Source organism: Pipistrellus hanaki (genome assembly GCF_964339955.1).
Source record: "Pipistrellus hanaki genome assembly, chromosome: 16".
In the NCBI taxonomy this organism is placed as follows: domain Eukaryota; kingdom Metazoa; phylum Chordata; class Mammalia; order Chiroptera; family Vespertilionidae; genus Pipistrellus; species Pipistrellus hanaki.
In genome coordinates, this window is record NC_140518.1 from 10808198 (window position 1) to 10815175 (window position 6978).

Here is a 6978-nt window from a genome sequence, read left to right on the forward strand (position 1 = left end):
CAAAAATGAGATAATATGCATCTTTCTTTGGAGCCTTTTTAATCTTTTTAATTTAATTTTATCGTTTAAAGTATTACAAATAGTAGTACATATGTCTCCTCTTTTCCCCACTGACCTCCCCCTCAACATCTCCTACCCCCACCTCCCGTACATGCCCTCCCCCTTCCCCCAGCATCTGTGTCCATTGGTTTGCTTATATGCATGCAGACAAGCCCTTCGGTTGATCCCCACTCTCCCCTGCCTTCCCTCTGTAGTTTGACAATCTGTTCGATGCTTCTTTGCCTCTGAATCTCTTTTCTTTGGAGCCTTCTTGTTCTAGCTAATGTGTGGTGGGTACCTGTACATGTCAAGTTAATATCTACATCCTATTTTTAAAAAAATATATATTTTATTGATTTTTTACAGAGGAGGAGAGAGGGACAGAGAGCTAGAAACATCGATGAGAGAGAAACATCGACCAGCTGCCTCTTGCACACCCCCTACCGGGGATGTGCCCGCAACCAATGCACATGCCCTTGCCCGGAATCGAACCCGGGACCTTTCAGTCTGCAGACCGACGCTCTACCACTGAGCCAAACCGGTTTCGGCTACATCCTATTTTTTGAGTATAGCTTCATCAGAAACCACCGCATGGTTGTGCCAGGATTTAGTTTACCATTTCTTTTTTGGTGAAATGAAGGGTTTAATTTTTATTTTTACAAACTCTATGATGAACATGTTATGTAAATATTTGTTTGCACTGGCTTGATCATTTCCTTAGGTTTAGGATAAATCCCAAGAAGTGTGGTTGCTGACTGAGGGTACGCACAGTCTTTGTTTGGATACACGATACCAGGAAGCCTTCATACTGCACGCTCTTGCCAGCTTGCTAGCGTTCTCACTCCTCTATAATTTTATCAATAACAAACATGATCCATTTTTCCAAAGGATTTCAGTCTGAAGAGCACTCTTTTATTAAAAAAATATATATATATTACTTTATTTCAGAGAGGAAGGGAGAGGGAGAGTTAGGAACATCAATGATGAGAGAGTCATTGATTGGCTGCCTCCTGCGCGCCCTCCACTGGGGATCGAGCACACAACCCCAGCATGTGCCCTTGACCAGAATTGAACCCAGGACCCTTCAGTCTGCAGACTGACACTCTATCCACTGAGCCAAAACAGCTAGGGCTGCAGAGCACGCGTAACCCTAGCTTTAGCATCAGCTAACATACTGCCTTCCGGAACAGCAATTATTTTGTCCATCTAATCATTCAAGTCAGAGAGTAAAGAGGATGCAAACTCTGGGGCCACCCAGGTAGACCAAAATGGACGTGTTTGCCAGTGTGTTGCCTCTTGAATTTCTTTTATCCACACTCACCCAGATCTCCCTCTCCCCCTTCTTTTCCCTGCTGGGATTTAAAAAAAATAAAAAAAAAAAAAAAAAAAAAAAAATATATATATATATATATTTTAAAGAGGAAAGGAGAGGGAGAGAGAATCATTGATTGGCTGCCTCCTGCACACCCCACACTGGGGACCGAGCCTGCAACCCGGCCATGTGCCCTTGACCGGGAACCGAACCTCCTGGGTCTTAGGTCATTGCTCAACACTGAGCTACGCTGGCAGGACCCTGCTCGGATTTTTAAAGCCAAATTTTAAAATTATACAAACAACATTATAGAAACATTAGAATTCTAAATGAGAAAAAAACATCACCCACAATCAATGGCCCCAACAAAATTAAACTGTTTATGTTTGCCTGCGTTCCCCTCCAGTCCCCGTCCAAATGCATGCAGGCTCTGTGCCCAGGACACTCCTGGCACAGACCTCACCCTGCATTCTGCCTTTCCGGCCCCTCCTCCTGCCATAAGCATTTCTCTGTGTTGTTACACGGTCATCATCTTTTCAGTTAAATTGTTGCACAGTGTTCCAGTGACTGAATAATTTAATAATTATGACCCTAATGTAAGTCACTTAAGCAGCTCCCCATTTTCCTCTCTTATAAACAATGCTGCCCTGCATGCTTTGATGGAGAGCGTGTCTTTCTTCATTTGAGTTATTTCTTCAGGCCTTGTCCCGAGAGTGAGATAACTAGGCCAAAGGGCATGAATGCTTTAATAATTCTTGATGTGAACACTAACATTGCTTAATGAAGGTTTTTATTTTTTTATTTTCCTGCTCCAAAATAATAATGCTTTTTTTTTTTTTTTCCTTTTCAACCATCTAGAAGAAAGAAAAATGTTACTACCCAGACATTACCATTGCTACTACATTTGGATAACCCTCCCTCCAGAAACCTCTCGGTGCATAGATATACATGTAAATGTAGAAATAAAAATAACTTTCCACAAAAGATACTGTAGTCATGTGCCAGTCTTACAACCTGGTGTTTTGGGTATTTTTCCTTCCAGCAACACATCCTGAGCTTTTCTCATTGGTTCTGCTACCGCCAGTGCCCATGCGGTAGCATAATGTGTTACATACGGCAATAGCTGTGAGCCAGGCATGTGCCAAGAAGGTTATCTGCATGAGCTCATGGAAGCTCCGCAGCAGCCAGTGAGAGAAGTTCTATTATTGTCACGCCCACTTTTGCAGATGAGGAAACCGGCTCAGAGAAATTAATGGACCACTCAAGGTCACATGGCTAGGAAGTGGTGGGGCTAGCTCTCAACTTGAGTTCTCTGGGACTCCAAAACAGATGCTCCTGCACATTGTACACAAATGCATTCTTATTGTAAAAAAACAAAACAAAAACAAAAACCACTAAAGATAATACATGCAAACAATACCACAGCATAGAAAAGAAAACCCCTTTACACACTCACAGAGGTTTGATGTGTGTATCAGTTAAGGTTTAACTGAATATGACAAAATCAGAGTCGCGTAAGCGTAAACAAGTCAATTTAGTTCTTTTCCTTCCACACAGAAGTCTAGACGAAGCATTTCAGGATGAGCCTGGTGGGCCTATGCTCAGGGGTCACAAAGAGCCAGGCTTCTGTCTTCCTGCTCTGCATCCTCAGCTCAGAGCTTCCATCCCTAAGGGCTCCATCTGGGCAAATGTGGTCCCTGGAGCTCCAGCCATCACCTCTGCATCCCAGGCCCCAAGAAGGAGGAAGGCTGGAGGGGCCACAGTGTGTTTTCCCAGGTGAATCAACCCCATCTGAAGAGCTTCCTGGGAAGTCCCCCTGTCCCATAACATCTGCTTGCTTCTCATTGGCCACTCTTATACCTATAAGGGAGGCTGGGAAATGTAGTTTTAAACTGGGCTTGTTGCTTCTTTCCCCCAGCTCAATCTCCCAGAATAAAAGGGATGGTTCATTAAAAGGGGGAAGAATAAACATGGAAATCTAACCAGACACCCCTGCCACTGTGTATCCTTCCCAGTCCTTCCTTATCAATGGACATATATGTACTTATAGAAAATATAGCTCAGAAAAAGTCTAATGTGTACATGGTACTTTGTTTCAATTTACATTTTTAAAAATATATATTTTATTGATTTTTTTACAGAGAGGAAGAGAGAGGGATAGAAAGTTAGAAGCATCAATGAGAGAGAATCATCGATCAGTTGCCTTTTACACACCCCCTACTGGGGATGTGCCCACAACCAAGGTACATGCCCTTGACTAGAATCGAACCTGGGACCTTTCAGTGCGCAGGCCGATGCTATCCACTGAGCCAAACAGGGTTTCAGCTTCAATATACATTTTAAAGTTTACCAACCAGATTAGACATTCTCCATTAAATATTTGTTTACTAATAATTGTGCCATGTGCACATTTAAGCTCTTTGTTTATTGAACCAATTAAAGCCAAGGTGATTTCCTAACCGACTTGAGTGAACTAGATGGATAGATGAAGTAGATGTTATAAGTATACTGACTCTACGCTATACTTTTTGCCATTAATGAAGTATTTCTATATCGAGTCCATCTTTTGCCTCGTGGCTTTTCTTGTCAGTTCCAGGCTCCAGAGGTTTGGCTTTCCTCGCCCAGGAGACACAGTGGAACAAAAGGTGGCAGCCAGGCCCGGCTGGCTCCAGTCTCCACTCTGCCGCTTCCTTCCCGTGTGGCCAGAGGCAGGACACTTCCCGCATCCAAGATCTGGTGCTCTTGACTGTTCAGTGAAGGAGTAGGACCAGCCCCAGGTCCTGAAACCTGGCTCTGCATCACAGCTAACCACGGCCCCACACAACACGCCCATTCCTGGACATCCCCCCTCAGATCTACAGAATCCAACCCTCTGTGTCCGGCAATCTGCATTTGTAAATTGTTCTAAGGAGCCCGGTGCTCAGCCATGTTGCAGAACCTCTGGGTCAGCCCATGTCTGCGATTGCTTCCTGTGCCGGGCTCTGAGTGGTCAGCGAGAGGAGGGAGGCAGCCCTGGGCCACTGTCGCCAAAGCCAGTTTGCCCTGCCTCTTCCTGCTGGGTCACTGCCCCCATTTCACATCCGGCCTGAGCAGCAACCACGTCATCCTGCTTCCTTGGGGGAGGGTGGGGAGGCTCGTGAGGTGAGATGATGGTCAGGTTCCTGGGCTATAGCCTTGGTGGGGGTTGCCATAGCAATGCCCCTGGAGGGGGGTTACTAGCTGGGTGACCCTTGTTAAGCCACTCACTCTTTGAGTCTCCATTTTCTCAACTCTAAAAGCAGGGACTGTGCCTTCTTCAAGTTTATTCTTTTTTTTTTAATACTGATTTTTTACAGAGAGGAAGAGAGAAGAATAGAGAGTTAGAAACATCGATGAGAGAGAATCATCGATCAGCTGCCTCTTGCAACCCCCGCCCCCTCACTGGGGATGTGCCTGTAACCAAGGTATGTGCCCTTGACCGGAATTGAACCTGGGACCCTTCAGTCCGCAGCTGACACTGTCCACTGAGCCAAACCAGTTTTGGCTTCAAGTTTATTCTGAGGTTGGCAATGATGAATGGGTGGATGGGTGGATGGACGGATGGATGGATGGATGGATGGAAAGAACCTTTTGCAGTTCTTGGCACAAAATGGGCTTATTGCAGTTCTTGGCTTTTGACAAATGCGGTAGTTATTACTACTAATGTTTGCATGGTGGTGGACAGTGCCCTGGGGCATGCTAGTTCTCAAGAAGACGTGTCCCAAGCAGAAATTCCTGGTGCCTGACAAGACGGAAACTTGTTTCCCTGTGATGCTGAAACTTGTCAGGAGGTAAACCCTGGCTCAGGGTAGGACTTGCCACCTCCCGGGTAGCCGGGAGGGTGTGTGCCACGGGCAGACTGACAGCCTCCAGTCCGCGGCACCCACCTCAGCAGGTGACTCCTCATCCCTCGCCCTCCCCCGTCAGGTCGGACAGGAATGGCCCCATTCCTCGGGTGGAGGGACCGCCTCCCCCGCCGCCCAGACCCTGACACCTGGGACACACTCCCCGCAGGTGCCTCTTCGCCCAAACCTCCGGGCTAGGTCTCTCCTGCTGCCCTTGCTCCCCATCCTCCCCTAGACCTCGTGTCACCTCGGCTCCATTCCTGCTGGCCCTAGGTTGGCCCAGGGCTCCCCCCACCCTTGAACCTGACCAGCTTATGACACAGGCCTCACCTGCTTTGCTTCTGGCGATTAAGACCTCAGGAAGGGCCTCAGCAGCACTGATGGGGGACGAGGTGGGCAGAGCTTTAGATCATGAGGAACCTGCTGTGGAAACACCCCTCTTCCTGGTCCTCGCCCCACTGTGACCCTTCTAATTCATTTATAACGATATAAAGCATGTTTTAAAAGCGGTCACGCAGCCCTGGCCAGGTGGGTCAGTGGAGTGGAGAATGAAGATTCCCGCTCCCTGTGACCTGAGCAAGTGTCTGGTAACGAGGGTAATGGTGAGATGGGTTGTTTAACAGGGCCAGTGGCCCGGCAGGGGTGGCTCAGTGGTTGAACATCAACCTATGAACCAGGAAGTCACCCTTTGATTTCCAGTCAGGGCACATGCTGGGGCTGTGGAGTGTGCGGGAAGCAGCCGATTGATGATCCCTGATGTTTCTCTCTCCCTCCCTCCCTTCCTCTCTGAAATCAATAGGAATTATATATATATATAAAGAGGGCCTCTCTTCCACAGCAGCCCCTGGGCTGGCAAAGTCCCTCTACCCCCATGCCCATTCCCGCCTACTGTTCCCTCAAGGCGGCGCTCCAGTCCTCACCTCCTGCGTACCTGGGCACCTATGAGCCTCCCACACACGCCCCGCCCGCCTCCCATCCCCCAACTCCGCCACCCAGAGCATCTTTGTGCAGCGGTCCACCAATCTGCCCTGTGTCCTCTCGGAGGCAAGGTCCATAGGAAAGTAAAACACAGGTCATTTTGCTGCCGTACCAGTGTTGTCTGAAACCAAGAGAAGAGGTTGAAATTAGTGGCTGAAACCAGATAGTTTTTGTCTTCACTTCCTGGCATCAGATCACACAGAATCTAAAATGGTCAGGACTACCAAATTCAAACCCCGAGTTGTGGTTTAAGCTCCTCTGCTTTGCACATTGTGTAAAGTCAGAATGAGCTATCTAGTGATCTGACACACAGAATGCCCACAGTGTGCTAAGTTCAAAGGTTATTTTAATAAAAGGGATAAAAATAGGCAAAAAAAAAAAAAAAAGAAAAAAAAGAAAAAAAAAGAAGGGATGGTGGTTGAATTGAGGGGAATGACCCGGATGTGGAGAGTGAGCCAGGTGTGTGTGTGGGATGGGGGTGGCCAGGTGCAGGGTGTGGGATGCAGACGACACGGGAGAGGGCCAGGTGTGCACGGGAGGTGAGGCAGAAGTGACAGGGTGACCTGGAGGAGGGAGACAGGTGTGAAGGGGCTGAGCTGGCTGTGAGGGCTTTGAGAACAGACCACCCCAGCCTGGGGCCTTAGGGGTGTCTGTCCCTGGAGAGGGATGATGCCACCCGGGCAGGAAACACTCCAGGCTCCAGGAGGTTCTCCTTGTTGCCAAGCTGGGAGGAGGCTGCTAAAGCTGTGGTGGCTCAAGCATGCTTCACCCTCCCTGAACTTGAAC